This window comes from Platalea leucorodia (genome assembly GCF_965183815.1).
Source record: "Platalea leucorodia genome assembly, chromosome: W".
Taxonomy (NCBI): domain Eukaryota; kingdom Metazoa; phylum Chordata; class Aves; order Pelecaniformes; family Threskiornithidae; genus Platalea; species Platalea leucorodia.
In genome coordinates, this window is record NC_138859.1 from 25270902 (window position 1) to 25289463 (window position 18562).

At 49.4% G+C, this 18562-nt stretch overlaps 1 protein-coding gene across 2 annotated transcripts in view; it reads left to right on the forward strand.

Annotated features, from left to right (window-relative positions):
• LOC309601807 (zinc finger and BTB domain-containing protein 7C-like) overlaps positions 1–18562 on the forward strand; it is a gene marked incomplete at both ends in the record, with an annotated part of 115418 nt that overhangs the window by 34206 nt on the left and 62650 nt on the right. The window contains one exon of one of the 2 annotated variants that reach the window (XM_082334941.1): positions 916–976. The exons of the other annotated variant lie outside the window; for it this stretch is intronic. The remainder of the gene's footprint in view (positions 1–915; positions 977–18562) is intronic. 2 annotated transcript variants of the gene reach the window in all.

Genomic DNA, 18562 nt, shown 5'->3' on the forward strand with positions numbered 1-18562 from the left:
GGGAGTCTCACACCTTGAGGTTGTGCTGAAGCAGAGTCAGGTCCCTCAAAGCATGCTCATGCTGATCTCCTTTATCAGCCCTCTGAGTCCTGCCCACCTCCAGCCCAGCTGCTGGCCACCTTGTCCCTTGCCAGCCACCCCATACCCTGTGTTAGCAGCCATCAGTGTGTTTCATTATCTCCTCTGGCACATGCTGGTGACAGTCCTACTCACCTAACACCTCCTGTGTGGAGGTGTCAGCTCCCTGTTCAGAAATGCCAGCCTGCTGTCTCCATCATTTGCAAGTGCAAAAAGTGATGGCCAGGAGCTTCTGTAGAGCTTCATTTTTCCAAAGTTTTTCCTAAGCTAAGAGGGGCGGAGGACTTGTACGAGCAGAGTTGGGGGGATGCCGGTCATACGCCTTCCCCCTCTGCACCCTATCACCTGCGGGACATGGGTTTGTCACAGGTACCACCGAGCTACCACTGACAACCAAGCTACGGGTGTAGGAAGACCTGGGAAGTTGATAATCCCAAAGGGACCAAGGCGTAACGTTTAGCTGGGGGGTGGAATGGGTGAAGCAGCCAATGCTGCTTTGATGGGATCTGTTTCCGGACTGTTCATCTCCCAGCTGTCACAGGAGACGAGATACAGCGGGAGGATGGGTTGGGTTTGCACCTCCATGGCACAGTGTTGCTAGGTGATTTTGTGATACAGGCATGAGGGAAGGGTGATGAGCAGAACAGCTGAACTGACCATGGAAACACGGGTGGTAGGAGAGCAGGAACAGGCCTGGTTCGGTGGTTTCTCATCATCCCAGCAGGTTTCTCCAGAGCTGGCTCTTCTTAACCAGAAGCTCAGTTCTGGATCTGATGAAGGTTTTTGGGTTGGGTTTTTGTTTTTTTTTTTTCTTTCCCCCTCTCCATTGTTCCTTAGGAAATGGTTGGAGGAGCAAAGGGAGCATCGACAGAGATTTGAAACAAAAACAAGGGTACTGGTGAGTACGCATTTGGGTTTGCTGAGCTAGTGGCTTTGTGGGGAGAGCTGGTGGTTCCTCACAAGCAGGATGCAAGTTGAGGAGTACGAAGTGGCTGTCCTGATGTCTTTCTGGGGTCTTGGGGATCTGATCCTGCCCTTCAGTTACTGGGGATTCCTGCGGGAGAGAAGGTAGTTTGTCATGTTGATGGATCAGCGGAAATCTGCTTTACCACCACCATGATTCTCTGTTATTGTCAAGGACCGAACCACTAATTGCTCTTTCTGTAAATCCGTAGAAGATGCTCTCATAAATATGTGTGTACTCTGTGCTTCAGTGCTGGAAAGAGCAGGTGGCAGATATGCTGGCAGCTGCATGGGAGTGCGCTGAGCAACAATATTTGTTAATGCTTGGAGTGCTTTTGGCTTTTTTTGTGCTTGGCCCCATTGCAGACCCAGTCACGGGGCTGCAATCTGGGTGACATTTCAAGGTCCTCTCCAGACCTGTTTTCTGCAGCTGTCACACAGGAGGCTGTGGCTTGGGTGTTTGCCTAGAGGTCTTGAATAGGAAGAAAGGAGCATCCTTTTTTTATTGTCTAAGCTGGTTTGGATACGCCAGAGCCAGATCCTGAGTCAATGTTGCTGAACCGAATTATCTTGCATTGCACCAGGTGGGAGGCCGGTCTTTTTACACCATCTTCTCATGAGCAACTGCCTGGTTTGCACTGGCCAAACCCTTAGCAGAGCCGTGCTGTGAGTGCCCATGGGTTCCCATCCATCAGGGACCAAATCCCCACGTCTCCCCTGGACCCCACGCTGCACATGCATTATGGATGTTGAGGAGCACCTCGGTGCTGGTTTATCAGAGAATCATAGAATCATAGAATGGTTTGGGTTGGAAGGGACCTTTAAAGGTCATCTAGTCCAACCCCCCTGCAATTGTCAGGGACATCTTCAACTAGATCAGGTTGCTCAGAGCCCCATCCAGCCTGGCCTTGAATGTTTCCAGGGATGGGGCATCTACCACCTCTCTGGGCAACCTGTTCCAGTGTTTCACCACGTCATCATAAAAAATTTCTTCCTTATATCTGTTCTTGGGTCTGTGCTGTAGCCTGGACTATGTGGACGTGCAGGAGCGGTGCTGGTAGTGGGTGGATCATGGGGAGATGTGGATTTTAAGACTCACCTCAGCTCCTTATAGTATAGATATGAGCTTAGATGAAGGGAGAAGGTGACACAGGCAGAGATGAGAAGGGGCTTCAGGAAGGACTCTCCTTCAGACATTTAACAACATAGAGGCCCTTTATAGTCAGTGGCGATGTTTTTAGCTCATGTTACATCTGATCTAGTTTGGGCATCCACCCTAGGATGAGCTAGAAGCCTGTCCCTCTCCTCTGGTTGCAAGAGCAGCCCAGGTGAGGGGACGGTGTGTCTGCCGGCAAGGCGGGCAGGGAGGGTTCTGAGACCCTGCTTCCCCTCAGCATCCCTCCCAGCAGAATAGCCTGAGAAGCGATGCTTTGTTCCCAGGGATCATCACTGACTCCAAAACAGGTGCTAATCAGGGCCCAGAGCAGAGACCAAACTCCTCTCTGGCTCCCACACCTCCCACTCCCTTCCTGCTGCCTCTCTGCAATCAGCTAGAAAATAAACTCAGCCTATCTTCCTAGGAGCAGCAACCCCCTCTCCTGTAAACAAGGCAGCCTGGAAGGCCACTGGCCGCAGAGCTGAGTGCGATCACCAGCCTGGATGTGTTGGACTGTGCCCCCTCCCCAGGGAGCCCTCACACCCACCTGCTCCCAGAATCCAGCTGCATTTACCCTCTGTGCACCCCAGCCCCTGCACGCCTGGCAGAGATGGCAATAACGGTGGGGACCAGCAGGTATCTATCATCTGAAGCACCAGGTATTTTATAATGCTGGCTTTCCTGATTTACAACCAGTAGGGGTTTGGTCCCTTGAGCTCCTACAATCCTGGAGTGATTCAGCTTATTAAACATCTGTTTGCACTGTCCTTCGCATTAAATAATTGGCTCCTCAGCGTATTTGAGTTGGAGGGTATCTAATAATCCTGTGAACTATCCATCAGGCTCTATTATCATCTCTGCACTCCTGCGCCGGCTGCCTCATGTCAACTCTGCCTGGGGTTTACAAATAGATTTAGTTTCTCCTGCAGTTTTGCTTCTTTTTTCTTTCTCTCTCAAAGGAGCAGTTTCGGGCTCCTTACAATTTGTGCAGATGCTCCCATTGGCTGCGACAGCATCTTTCTGTTGACTCGTGAGCGATGGGTCCCATCCTTGTCCTGGCTCCGCTTCTGCCAGGGTCCCCAAAAAAAACCTCTCATTTGCCGCAAAGGAATAGAATCGTTATCTCGATTGAAAGAATTTCCTTTTCCAACCTACAAACTGATAAACCATCACATTGTTGGAGTGTCCTTATTGGCTCAGAGAATTTGTAGGACACACAATAATGACCTGTCAACTCCCCTCTGGCAGACCAGCACTGCACCACTCACATGCAGGGCAAAAACCCCGGCTGTCTTAATGGTATTTTAATAAAGATACTTAAGAGGGCTCCTAAAAAGCCTCCGAACCAGATGGGTAATGTGCGAGCTGAGACTTTCTCATATTATTTTTGGTACCTGGTGCTGCCACCTCCATCCCAGCGATGGGAATGATGCTCAGTGCCTCTGGAAATCAGGCTCGTGCTCGCCTCCTCGGGTCTGCAGCATCCTGGAGGAGGTGGATGGGATGGCAGATCATATCCCTGTGGATCAGATTTGCTTTTAGAGCTAATCCTTCTGGAATCACACGCCCCAGAGCCAGGGGCTGTAGTCACACGTGTCCCCCTCTTTACAGGCTCTGGAGCTGCTGCTGGATGTTTTGCCAATGTCAGGAGAGATGTATCTAGGTTTTGCTCATGCAAAATCAGCTTCTTCCTTTTTATATAGCTTATATAGCATAAGAAATGGTCTTCCCGGTGAAATGTTGGGGTTATCAAGACTCTGATGTATGTTTTAGGCTGACAGGCTGGGATTGCAGACATACCAGGGCGTAGCACTGGGGCAGGCAAGGGGAGTCATAAAAAAAGGACCTGCCTCTCTTACAAATATCTTCCTGTATAGTCTGAACACTCCTTTTCTGAGTCATCCTAGAGGCATCTTTTGCTCCTAGGGTATAAGACATGCAAGGCAAATTCAAGCAGCTTCAACCCATTTAGGAGCTCTTCAGCCCTTACGTTGAATTCTACCCCTACATTTCAAGATCGCCCTTTAAAAAATCTTTCCTAGTTCTAACCTGTCAAGAGGAGATTGATAAGAGGAGATTAATATCCTAAAATAGCAGCCTTGGACTTTTGTAAAAACATGTCAGTGCGATTGCCTAAAGGACAAAAACATTTAATTTTCATTGTACCAAAATGTGTTTGCTTTTGCAAGGATAAGTTTCACTTTACATCCTTGTCCTGGGTCCTGTATATTATTGGGCAGGAACCGTCTCTAAACTAGCGAGCTTGCAGTGTAAACAGAAAAAAAAAAAAGGTAAATTATTCTGGAACAAGAGCTGTTAATTCTGGTTAACGTGTGGAGGAGACCGATGCTGGATGGTGTAAAGTGACCCATCAAAGTCCACATACCTTCAGCAGAGGCAGAGACCTGGTTATCATCTGAGACGTTTGCAATGTCTTAAAGGCTACAGATTTTACTTCTCCAGAAGATGTGACAGTGCTCCCATGTAACCGTAAGACAAAAACCTCACTGATTTCTGCGTCTGTGCCCTAATGTCATTACTTTCCCTCTTTTGCAGATCTACATAATGACATTCATGGTCACACACACACACAAAAAAATACTTTATATAAAGAAAACGAATCTGGCTTCAACCGGCTCTCACCTCCTGCTGCAGTTACCTCCAGACCCTGGCTCACTCAGGGTGAAATGAGAAGGGGAGTTAATGTATCGGGGTCGTTTCTCACTGCTGAATTGGTCAGCCATCTACAGAGCCAATTTCTGCAGCTTTTCAGTGGCATGGCAGACCCCTGGGTAATATTTGCCTGAATAGAGCCATAAGTGTTTAAGCTGTATTGCTAGGAATGGCTGTTTTATCGTATGCATCTGAGATTTCAACCCATCAGACATGGAGCAGGTCAAGACTCTCATGCCATTGTGTGCATTATAGCGAACAGAACAGAATATGCTTGATAAAAGAGAGGACTTAAAAGAAATGCTTCTTTAGACCTGCAACTTTCAAGTCCCACAATGCATCAAAGACCCCTCGTACAGACTTTGAAAGGGGCGAAAAGCATTACCTAATATTTGGAGGAAATTAATAATAAAGCATCCCAAGTGCCAGGAAACTAATTTAGGAGTGCACGTTGCACTGTATTGCCTCTGCTGGATTCGCTCCCCAGAAGAGTTGCTAACAAAAGATTTAAAAAAAATTTAAAAATTACATTTGTAGACCAACTTTTCTGCCTTTAAATGCCCCCTTTTTTGTAATGTTTCCTGTTAAGAGTTGTTACTTATGAAAAGATGAAATGCAGCCCATGCTGCAAACACCAGGTGTCAAATGAAGCTCTGGAGCCCATAAGGTTTCCCACCGTTCCCCTCTCCACCGCAACCTTTTGTTCCTTCGCACTGAAAGCATTGCCTGCAGGATGCTTGCAAGATGCTGAGGCACTACCTGCTCGTGCAGTTTAATGATGTCTTGGGGGGGGGGGGGGGGGGGGGGGGAACAACCTATTTGTGTGGCCTTTGCTTTTGTTCCAGCAAAACCACCTTTGGGCAGAGTTGGGACCGCTCTGTTGATGACCTGTTGCTCCTTGCAGCAGGAGCTGGGAGCCTGGTACCATGCTGAAGGTACCAGTTATGTTTCTGGTGTCACCAGGGTTGTTGAAGGTGCTGTTTGGAGCCTGAAATGCTTCTTGCCATTACTTGGCTTGTTAGATGCAGTGGTTCCTCATGCAGCGGTCTCCACAGCCAACAAGGCTCCCGTGGGACTTGGGAGCTGCAGAGCTTGTGTGGGTTCAACTTCTGCCTTGTATCGTGAGACGCAGTGCCAGGTCCGAGTGTGGCTGAGGGGACGTCCACCCCATTGGGACTGGTGGGATTGGACTGATGGCTCTGGGAGCGTGAGATTCAGCGGAGGGGAGGTTTTGCTCGCCGGAATAACCTGCTCCAGAGCAGGTTTTTCCCCTGAGAATTAAACCCTGTGGCATGCAAAATTTCTCCAAATCCCATGAAGTGATGAGAGATGAGGACAGCTGGGCATCCATGAGGACATTCGGGCAAGAAGGGCTCTGCCAACATGGGAGAGGGGCTGCCTGAAGTGGGGAGGGGGATTCGAGCTGTGGTTTGGGGAATTGGCTCTGAAAGGTGTCAAGGAAAGAGGAGCCGAGACACCAAGCAATGCTTGAGAGAGAATTATCTTAATGATCAGCAAAATCGCCTGCAACCCACGGCCGTGACCTGAGCAGGTAGCGAGGCAGAGGGCTGGCTGTCCTCCCTGCCCTGCCCGTGCCCATCCCCGCTGCCCACACTTGTCACATCAAGCTCCATTTTTACCATCTGTGGAGATCAGTTAAATTTGAGTGCTCTCTTACCTGCTTCTCCCCCAGGCCACAATTAATTGAGGCCAGGAGGGCAGGCAGGAGCGCTCAGGCAATATGTACAAGAAGAAGGGGATGTTAATGGGTCACCAGGGCTGAATAGAGATGGGGATGGGGATGATGGGCAGTGGGGAGGCAGCAAATCTCCCACCAGCCCCAGGGGTGATTAAAACCACAGCTTTGTGTCCAAATGAATCAAAACCAGCCTCCCCCCGTTAAACTCCTGGTGCTGGGGCTGCTGTTTCAGTGGGACCTTCTGGGGTGGGAGGGTATTGGCGGGGTATTGGGATGGGGGAAGATGCCTTTGAGTTATCGGTCGTTGCAAGGCTGGGAGATGGCGAGCTTTTAAAAAATGGTGTTTTCACTCATCAGAGCTCAGCCAAGCAGCCCTGTTAGGCTGGGCCTAGTTATTTCAGTTATCAGAGTTATCAGAGAGGTTGTAGATGCCCCATCCTTGGAAACATTCAAGGTCAGGTTGGATGGGGCTCTGAGCAACCTGATCTAGTTGAAGATATCCCTGCTCATTGCAGGGGGGTTGGACTAGATGACCTTTAAAGGTCCCTTCCAACCCAAACCATTCTATGACTTTATTTAGCATTTCTCCACTGCATCCTTCATGAACAGGGTGTGCTCAGTCGCTGACTCAAGATGCTGATGGTCTCAGCCGCAAAGCCCAGTTAGGAGATGAGGCACAAAAAGTGGTATACAGGGGATGACACACCTCTTCCCAGCCTTTCCACTGACTTTTTCCCTAACACTGGAGAGCCAGGCGACAAAAGCCTGGCCTGTCTTTGGCACCACGGCAATCAGAAATAAGGATAATTTCCCATGGAAAGGGGATTTGGCAGCACTGCAAGGGGAGGTTCATACCCTACTTTAACAATACATCAGTGTCCGGGGACTTTTTAGTCTTGTGCTTGGGTTTTATGATGCATATTACTTCTCTTTTAATTTTTATTGCTTCACTTTTTAATTTTTGATACAGTGCTGGAAGCACCTCTGTGGGCAAAGACAGCTCCGCTCGCACTGTTACCTTGTGGTTTGACCTACATTTAAGCGAGGGGCAGAGAGGAGCCAGACATGGGCTCTCCAGCCCTTTAGCGCGGTGACACCCCTGCCTGCGTCAGCGTTAGTGCAGGCAGCCTTTGCCTGCCTGCCCACTGCTGCAAGCTGAGAAGTTGGTCTTGCTGGTCTCCCGTGCCAATGCAGCGGTGCCAAGGGCAGCTACATCTGTCTTGGTGACCTCCTGGACAACCTCTTAAACTTGAGCTTGGGCAAAGAGTCACCCTGAAACGTGTGCACCAGCAGAGCTGGGAGGAAGAGCTTGGTCTGGGTCTCTTCTTGAGGTGAGGCTACAGAAAACTGGTGGCTGTTGGGCTTGTGGTGCTGTTTGCTCCCAGCCCTGTGCTGGGCTGCATTGCTTTCTCCTGGTCTTCAAGCACTGTGTGGCAGGACGTGATCTTTTCCTCTGCAGGACATCTCATGCAGGGGGTCTCTGGTCCATGCTTGGGTTCCTAGGACATTGCTGAGCCAGGTAAGCAGGCAAGGATTGCTGCTGGCTGGCCCTGGTTTCTTCCTCCCAGAAGATCAGATGATGTTTTCTTCTCTTCTGTGCGTGTCATCTTTGCTGTAGTCCTGTTTCTGGTTTGCTACCCATTGCGGAGAGAAATAAAATTTCCTTTAATGTCACTCTGATATATAAAGGTAGTAAAATGTGGAAAACTATGAGGTTCCTCTGGGAAACATTAACAACTCAGAAGCACAGGGGGTCATCCACCCTCTCCTGAGCTGGAGCCCTAAAGCCCAGTCCCCACAGGTCCACTGATGGCTCTTGTCTCAGAATAGCTCTGGATAAGATGTGCTATCAGGGGAAACAAAGGGAAGGGAGTTATTTAGCTTGACTGGGAAGCTGGCATTTTCCAAGCTTCTGGGGTGACTTCTGTTAAGGAGACAGTTGGACTGGACTGGTTGGCACGTTGGTGTGAAGGGACACCTGCCCTGGGTGTCTCCTGGGGCTCACTCCACGCCAGCTGATAACTCATGTCATTTAGGAGATATTTTGCTCCTTGCTGCTTGCATTTCTGCTGGTGCTCTGGGACAGATCCAAACCCCACCGGCATCAGGAGAGCTTTTTCACTGACTTCAGCTGGCTCCATCCTCCCAGAAAGAAGATGTGACACAACCTCCATGTAACAGTTTATTCCTGGTGACAAGTGCACCTTCCCCCGTGACCTTTCACACTGCTGAACGGAGGGAACGGGATGCCGGTCCCCTCCCAGGCAGCCTGAGAGCAGGGCTGTCAGAGCCAGGGAGCTTGCACGCCATTAAGAGAAATCCTCTCCGCAGTACCCAAGGGACCTGAGTGCTGGTTCAAAAGGTTTCAAAGCACTGTCAGCTCCTGTTTGGGGCTGCCGTGCTGAAGGGAGATCCTGCCAAGAAGGTCATAGGCTGAAGCAGGCTGAATTTGAAGCGACTGTGGTTTGAAATGGTCTTTCAGGTTTGTCAGCCCCAGCAGAATTTAACTCACGTAAGGGCAGCCAGGAGCCTGGGGTGCATCAGGTTGGGCAACCAGCCAGCCAAGGATGGGTGTCCTTGCAGGTGATATAGCTGGGCCCTGTGCTTTCTCCAGCAAGGCAGTGCTCCAGTTTATCTGCAGCAAGGGAGAAAGCGTGGGTGGCCACAGGAAAGGAAGGAACAAGGACATCAGCCTCAGCGTTGTTTGCCACAGTGTGTGCTGAGGTCCTTCTGACGGCAGCAGAGCAGTAGGGATCCATCCATTCATTCATTCATTCATCCATCCATCCATCCATCCATCCATTCATCCATCCCTGTGTCTATCTATCTACTCAGATAGTTTCCAGACCATACGCATCCTTCCCTGTGCGTGTGGGTACATCCCTTTCCCCTCTTCTCAACAGATCTGACATTTGCTCATGTCAATGGTAGAGCCTCCATTGACTTCCACGGCGCAGGGTGAAGCTTGCTGTGCTTGTCTTCCATCAGCATTTCATTTAAAATATAACCAGTTCATGAATACTATTGATCCAGGTTTCTTCATCAAAACACCTTGTAAAAATATTTAGAATAGCTTTTTACCAGAAGCAGCAGAACCTGGCAAAAAAAATGGGAACATTTCTTGGTATGGAAAAATATCCCCAACCAACCAAAAGCCAATTTATTCTGGTGGAGCAGAGACAATACAACAACTTCCCTTTTGTTTTGCAGTTCACAGATATTGTTATATTCACACCTGAAATCTTTTACTGAAAATCCAGCATCATTTCTTCCCCTTTTGCCCAGGGAACTGGTAGATTTGAAGTGGCTTCATCCTTTCTGGTTCTGCCAGAACTGATTACCGCAGAACAGGTAGCATCAGTGGGTTGGGAACCGCAGCCTGCATTTCATCGCCTACCAGAAGTCCCATCCATCAGTGGGAGCTGAATAGTTCTCCTCTGCTAACAAAATTATTTATTTTGACCTGTCATTAAGGATATTCATGCAGCAGGGTGAAAGGTGGGAATGATCTATGCTTTGCGAGTTTTACAAGCCCATTTTGTATTTGTCTCGGTGGTAGAGGAGTGGTAAAGAGCTCTGTGCTTGCGCCTGTTTTGATAAGTGAGTTTTGGAAGAGGTTTTCTGTCTGATAGTCCATCTAAAACTGTGGGGAAATGCCATTCTAAAGGCTGTTAAAACACAATTGCTTGCTGATTTACACAGTCAAGGAGTGCCTCTTTATTAGGAGATGTATGCTGAATAAAAGCAGTTCAAGTGGTGCTTTTAATAAATAGATAATGGAATGGCATTTTATCTTCTGCTTTAATCCGTTATGTTAGCGTAAGGTAGCATATCCCTCTGATGATTGATAGATTTTGAGATAGCAGAAACCAAAAGTCAAACCACTTTATTTGTATCGCTCTGAAGCCAAATCACATGCTGGTGAAAGGCACTGGGTTTCGCAGCACTTGTGAACTGGGAGAAGCTCCTCTCCAAGCCCTTGGGCTTCCCTGGAGGCTCCAGGTCACTGGGGCTGACTGCTGTGAGGCTCAACAAGCAGTTGGCTGCCGGGTTAGGAAAGAAACGGGACACTTTGAGAGGCAGGAAAAAGGTCATTTATCCTGTCGCTGCTTATCCTTACTAATTCATTGTTTCCATTGAAAAACCAACACTTAGCTGCTTCATGAATGAACCTAGTGTTTGTGCCTCCAAAAACAACTTGGTCCAGTGAAAAATAAGAGCTGCTTTCACCTCCTGTCTGGTCTGCTGTGCTTTTTTCCCCTTTGTTTTCTTCCGCTCGCATCCCTCCTGCCTGGGTGGCAGTCCGGGTTGTCCCTGTGGAGCGGGGCTAGAGCCTGGGGGCTGGAATCATAGAACCATAGAATGGTTTGGGTTGGAAGGGACCTTTAAAGGTCATCTAGTCCAACCCCCCTGCAATGAGCAGGGACATCTTCAACTAGATCAGGTTGCTCAGAGCCCCATCCAGCCTGACTTGAATGTTTCCAGGGATGGGGCATCTACCACCACTCTGGGAAACCTGTTCCAGTGTTTCACCACTCTCATCGTAAAAAATTTCAGCCTGGGGGCTGTTCCGTGAGCACAGAGGACCCTTCTGTGGATAAGGTTTGCTGGGCTGGGACTGCAGAGGCTCTCACAAGCCAAAGGGGATGGGAAAGCTTGAAGGAGAGGCTTGGAGAAGGAGAAGTGACTCAGCTACATGGCGGGAGGGATGTTGAGGAGGAAGGGTGGGTGGGGAGATCCAGATCGACCTGGGAGGCTTTGGGTGGGGGACAGTGGGGCTGGAGGGTGACCCGGCTGCTGTGATGGGACCGAGAGATTGCCCAGACGTGGCAGCTCTGGTGAGCAAACCCTCTTCCAGCGATGACCCAGGTGTGAAAGGGCAGATGGAGTGGAGGAGTGGGCTCTGCTGAGTGGTAGCTGGTCTCCTAATGCAGTTTAGCAGCCGGGATTGAGGAGAGCTGGCACCATGTCAATAGTGAGCTATCCGAGGACCATCTGTGAGTGAAGGGCAATGAGAACAATTACCAGCCAGAGGAAAAAAATCACCGAGAGAGAGAGAGGCTGGAAAAAGCTGGGGAGGAGGCATAGAGCCAAGCAGAGGCAGAGAAAAGGGGACAGTAGCATCTCTAACCTACTGAGCAGCCAGAGAAAGTACGTTGGATGTTTTTGATCTCCCTATCTCATAACACAAGGTCTGTTTAAGGAAGCAGCTGTGTCCATGAGAAAATGCTCTCCCATCAGGTTGGGTCTGCGAAACTTGCTGCCACAGGATGCCTCCAAAGCCAGGAACTTAAGACTCAAATAAGGCTTGGATGTTGTTTGGGAATGGCAAAGAAAACAAGAGCTATAAATTAGCAGGAAGACATGAGATTTGGAAGGGGGATTAGACCTCCTTATTCAGGGTTTAAAACAACCTTGAGCTGGTTGGGGTTGAGAGAGCACCTTCCTGGAGGCACAGCTGGGGTTTGGTGCATCAGCCTGTTGGTGTTGGACTGTTTTGGGCAATTGGTGGACCCTGGATTTGACCTAAAACCGTAATGCCAGGTTGCTTGGGCTCTTCAGATCATTGCTGGCCTTGTCCACAAAGTTTTGCTCTTGGGAATCCTGCCAGTGGGGAGAGTGGCTTTGAAGCTCTTCCTGGGCTAGGGAAGAAACCAAGAAAAGAGCAGATATTTCCTAAGAGTAATCTGGCTGGTCCATTTGGTACTCCCAAAAAGGCTGGTGAGATGGCACAGCACCGAGGAAGGCTGTAAAAGAGGGAAGTGGAGTAATCAAAGTAGAAGGCGATTAAAACCCAAGTAAAATAGCAGCAAGGATGGTCTCAAGGGAGGGAGAAAGTCTGTCAGGGCTTCATAGGGGAGGGTAAGCAAAGGGAGGCTGGAAATTGAAACAGGGCAATAATAGTCAAGCATATCTGCAAGGCTTTGGGAACTAGGAGTAACGCTAACTCTGAGCTGCAGTGGCTGCTACTCTAGGGAAGGAGGATGGGAAGGAAATGTTGATTTGTTAAATGGGTAGAAATAAATTGGTGTATAAAGCTGTGACATCTGTTTCCCCTGTCTGAAGGCGAGAGCTGTGGTTGAGCCTGGTTAGGCTGATGTTAACAAGGTTTGCTGAGGTTTTGCAGGTTTTTTTTAAGCCAGCCTTCCTTTTGGATAGCCCTGCTTATAAACTCCCCTTCTCTATAATGTCTTCCAGTGAAATGAATGGTGGACTGGAGGTGGAGCAGGTGCTGCTTTTCTGACCTCTCAGTTGTTTCATGCCTCTTTTCTCCTACAGCCCAGGACTGCTGAGGAGGGAGAGGGTGTCTGAAGGGATTAGATAGCACAGCAGAAATGGACTGACTGGGTCACCTTATCCCAGATATCTCCAGTTCATCAATGTCACCCCAACCCTGACCTGGTTTAGGCTGCAAGACCCCCCAGAGCCCGTTGTCCTCCCGGGGCTCTTCCCAAGTGCCTCCTTTCCTAGAGGGGGTCAAGGAGTCCTCGTCTCTCTCCCCCTGCATCCCACCCAGCTGTAGAACAAAGTCCTCTCCGTTAATGAGGCTTGTTAGGCTAACGTGGGGGAGTGCACATGCAGGGCCCCCCTACATCTCTCCTTCCCTCCTCCCAACTGTTTTAGCCATTGCTGCTCCATCCTTCAGCTGGGACAATGCCTGCTCCAGCAGTCGGAGTGAGGGGAGTGTCACAGTGAGGTGCCACCCGGCAGGCCACTGCGCTGTCCCCAACACGAGCAGGAGCACATGCTGTTTTTGGGGCAGTGGAGGAATACGCACTGTCATCACCATCTGATGGGGTTTGGAGGCAGGTGAGGGAAGATGCTGCCCCAGTTTTCAGTTCCCACTCCTCCGCTGAGCTTTCTAGCAGGTTTTCACCGCACCCACAAACTTTCTAGCTCAAGCAGCATCCAGGAGTGGGTTGTGTAGGTGTGACTTGGTGTTTGAACAGGTCAGACTTTGTGTTGAAATGGCTTGTAAGTGCCCTCACGACTAGCTGTGGTTGTGGCTGATGGGGGGCAGCTCTGGTCCACGCAGGTTTGCTATGGGATCAAAGCCCTGCTGCCCTTCCCCAGGGACCCACCATGGCCAGGACCATCACCTTAGCCTGGAGAAGCTGATGTTTGGGTGTGGGGTATAACTCCCAGCTAACATGGCCGAGCCACCCCACCCACCACCAATGCAGTGGGTGGAAGGGCTGAGCTGCTCTCTCTTCCACGGCGAGCTGAGCATGACCCGAGTGGAGAAGTCCTTAGCAAGTCCAAGCACTGCAAAATAGCTTTTCGATGTAGAGTGCATCTCTCATGATTACACTCCCCAAAGCAACTTCTTTTCATTTACAGTATCTTGACCTAAAGACCTGTCCTGGCAAGAGAAGATCAGGTGGAAACCATGGTGCTCCCCTGCTTCTGTAAAGCTCCTGATTGATTGCCTTTTTGTTTCTTTGCTGACTTTCTCTGTTCCCATTATCTCATGATGGGGGAGTTTTTTCAATAAGTAGGTTTGGGAACAGCAAGGCCACGGAGATAAGAGCCGTCTCCTGCGTGCAGAGATTCATTACCTGCTCCCATCTAAGCCAGGAGAGAAGCAAGCCTGCTTTTCTTTTCCTTTTTGTTAATAAAAAAATGCGACACTGGGAATTTTTTTTTAAATCATATTAAAGCACAGAAGGACTTGAGAAAGTGTGGGGGCTACAAACTAGTGCTGGACCAAAAAGGGCTTATTAAAATACAAATTATTTAGGAGAACAATCTGGAATGCCATTATACGAAGTGTCACTGACTCATTTTCATTTCACTGAGTCCAGCCTGGGGTTTGGCTACATATGATAAATGAGTCCATCCTACTCCTCCTTCTCCTTTTTTTTAAATATGGAGGGGGGAATATGCAATTACAATTTCAATATCTGTTGAAAAAATCAGGTCCCACTGGAGCAGTCAGAGCCAGATCTTTCAAGAGCACTTGGGGGGACACAGGCACTCCCTGCCTGCTGGGATTTGGGGTGCAGCCATAGTGAGCTGGAACCTCATAGGGCCAAATCCTATCCCTCTTGGGTGAGTGATCTGACTCCACAGCAGCACCCAGGTCTTACACATCTCCCTAAATGTGAAATCCAGGGTCCCACCCATTTACTTAAAACTGAGAACCTGGGTGAGCACTCACACATGTTGCTGAATTTGGGAGGGTGCTGCAACGGGGTGCCTGGACCAACCCCGGCACAGCCCCTGCTTATGCAGCAACACCTGATTGTGATACTAACCTGCCTGATGCACCGGCTGAGTAGGGGTTTTAAGACAAGAACTGTTTGTCTGCTGTGGTTATTTAATCCCCCCCCCCCCCCCCCCCCCCAATAATTTATCTGGCTGTGCCATCTTGGGCTCTGCTGGGGGGGGGGGGGGGCTTGGGCTTGGGAGCGGGAGCGATGCCACGGCGATCCTGCCTCCCCTTTAGTGCAGGGGTTACAGCAGCAAAGTGCTCGAGGGCAGCCACAGAGATTTGGGTGCTGCTGGTTTTGGTACATCCTTTCTAATAAACCCAGGAGAGACAGAAGAGGCACCCAAAATCGGTGGCTCTTTGGGGAGATGGGGTCTTCTGTGAGCTGCTGGAGGCTTGGGTGATGGGAGCAGCAATGGGGAAGACAATTAAGGACAGTTCAAGGACTGTGGCTGGTACCCGCTGTATCTTCCCACTAGCGTTCACAGCTTGAAGAAGGCTCCACCATCAGTATGGATCACCTCACCAAAACTGCGTGTGCTGGGGTTCAGTGATTTTTAAGCCCAACTGGCTTTTTTTTTTGCCCAAGTTGGAAACATTTTGTAATGTTTAGCGTTAGATAAGACTTTGATTTAATGCCTTATCTCTTGAATTCACCTTCAGCAATAACAATGTATTCTAATCCCCTGCTCAGGTGTTGATGGATGGGGCCTGTTTGGGTTAAACATCTAGGATTTGAATTGTTGACCCCTTTCTGTCCCTGAAGCAAGAGCAGTCAAAGGAGCCCTTGAGGAACATTGTGAGCAGCAAGTTCTCTATCACTGGTTATTGGCAAAGTCAAATGGAAACATGAAGCCAGGGGAGCGGGGTGCACTTAGCCAGAGTTCATCTCTGAAGGTTTAGGACACATGCAGTGGTAAGAAGCCCTCTGCAAATCCTGACAGATGGAAAAAAATAGGTTGGAAGCTAAACCCGCTTCCTTGAGTGGGTTTCAGAAGGACAAAAAAATTCTTGCTTTTGTATAAGGCTTTTTCCCAGAGACAGTTGTCCACCTCCGCTAGGTTGGTGCATCTGGAGCTGAGTAAGCCTTTGTGCTTGGCTCAGGCTGGGATTAGGGAGCAAACCTCCCAGGTCGCTCTCCAGGTGCCCGGTGGGGTCCTCCCTGGGAGGTGCCACAGAGTCAGTCCTGTGTGAGACCCTCCTCCCTGTCCTTGCTGCCCCAGGGTTCTGCACTCTCCCCCCGTGCTGAGGTCTGGGAGAGCAGGGAGGGAGCAGCAGCTGCAGGGACCTCCTTGAGGTCCCATGAGGTTGCCTAACCTTCATGTGCCTGGTGTGGTCATGAGATTGCTCAGGGCTTTCTTGGCTCTTGAGATAGAAAGGTTTCCCCTCATCTTTTGCATGATTGGGCAGGTTTGGTCCCTTCCAAGGCAACTGCAGAAGCAGCAGAAAGAAGGACAGACACCAAACTGCCCTTCCAGACCCAGGAGAAGACATAAATGAAGGTTGGGCAGGGAGCCCTGCTCCTGTGACCTGGCTTGGTGTGTCCAAATCACTAAAAGGGACCTGTTCCTTGCCCCTGCGGTGCCCTGAAGACTAAAGACGTGGACCTACCCTTGGGATTTGAGAGTGAGGAGCACACATCAGCCGATGGGCATGCACTCTCCTCTCCCCTGCAGGGCCCTCTTCTGCTCTGAACCTGGAGAAAAGCAGTCTCCCATGAGTTTGCTGAGCCCCACATCTCATCTCCAGGGTTTGCCCAAGCAAGGGATGGACGTTGGCTGGCCATGCCCAGGATGAGCAGCTCTTCCCACACACCATGTGCCCCCTGCCCTCTGCCTTCACCCCCCTTGCGCAGGCACCTTTGCACCAGCTGCCCATCACTCAGCCTTCCTCCTCAGTACCACATCAGCCACCTGGTCCTTCGGGCAGCGCTGTCTTTGCTGAATAACTTCTGTTTTTCTAAGATGGGAGAGTAGAAATAAAACACAATAAAATTGAAGACATGGTAGCACATGACTTCAGGGGGAGCTGGATGATGCCTCAGAAAAAAGGTGGTACCTGTTGAGGGAGAAGTGGTGATTCTAATAGGATGCTAGGGATGATAGTGTAAGGGTTACTGGTGTAACTAACTGGGATGCAGAGAAGCTGCTTCATGTAGGGTTGTTTAAGCATTTCCATTTTCTCTTGCTAAAGGTTTCTAAAAACCTTTTCTTTCAGCTGCTAAGTTTCTGTTTTTGGAGTAGCGAAGAAGACCTAGATGCCCAAGTCTGCGGGGGCTGCCCACAGGGATGCTCACTTCTGTGCCTGGCACCCCTGTGCTTGCCTTCGAGGTGTCGCTGAGGTGTTCGCCCATGCATTAAGTGTTGTGTTTTCCCAAGGGGCAGCTAAGGCTCGGGGATAGGAAAGGTCAGATGGAAGTATTCCTGTTAATTGATTTCCTTGGGGTCACAAAGGTCAGCGTCAGAATTAAGCCCCATGCGGAGCACAGAAAGGACTGGTCTGGGTCATGCGTCCTCTCCTAGGCAATAGCCAACCCCAGATGCTGCAAAATCCTGCAGTATGGAGTCACTGATCCCAACCCCTCTCATCCCAGGCTCCGATTTACCTCCTGATACCCATCCAAGGATTCTTCCTCAGAGATGTTGGGGTGTGTGTAACATCCAACCCTCTGCCCTCCTGCCAAGTCAGGCATCCGTGTCTCTCTGCAGGGATGTGGTCCCCACTACCACCTGCCACGGTGTCACCTCCCAGTTTCTGCATTGATTCTGAGCATCCCACCTCTGTTTTTTCACTGACTGTCCTCTTCTCATCCTCTGAGGTGGAGTGATGACCCCAGCCAGATGCTTGGCTGCCATCATCTCCACTCTGCTCAGATGGCTTGGCCTCTCCTATTTGTGTAGCACGTAGCTGATTTATCAGCAGCAATGTTATATTTGCTTCCAGATAAGAAAATGCTGAATATTGGGGCTGGGATTGAGCCTTGTGAAACCTCCCTGGAAACAGTCCAATTCCCCTCTGACAGTTATTTGTTGAGATCAGCTCTGAATCCCTTGCACATGTGCTTTATTCTTATAATACAGAGCTCATTTTTTAATCAGCATGTCATGTCATAGTAAATCAAACACTGTACAAAAGCCTATGTATATTATCTCTAGGCAATTATCTTTATTAACCAAACTTGTAATCTCCTCAAAGAACAAAATCAGCTTTGTTTGATGTGATGTGTTTGCTGCAGAACCTCTCTGATGAGCATTAACCATATTCCCATCTTTTAATTCCTCTTCTGGTTGACTCTCAGGAGGGTTCCTATTATTTTACTCATGATTGATGGCAGACAAGCCAACCTGTTCATCAGGCCATCCTGCTTGCCCCTTTTGCAGATCAGTGCAGCATTTGCATGCTTCCAGCTGTCTGGATCTTCCCCGGTATTCCAAGATTTATTAAAAATTAACATCATCGGGCCAGAAAGCTTCTCAGACATCTGTTGGAAGGCTCTTGGGAGCAAGTTATCCAGGCCTGCTGATTTAAAATTGTTTATCGCTAGTAGATGCTGTTTAACAACCTCCTTGGTTACTAATGGACTAGAAAGTACTTTATCCTCCTCATGTGATACAAGCATCTCATCCTGCTTCTTTCCAAATGCAGAGCAGAAATATTGATTGAACACTTCTGCCTTTTCTGCATCATTACTTTTCTCCCCATCTGAGGCTGCACTACTGATTTATACAAAGGCATTATAATATTTCCAGGATTATTTGCTGTTCCTTTCCATATGCAGCCA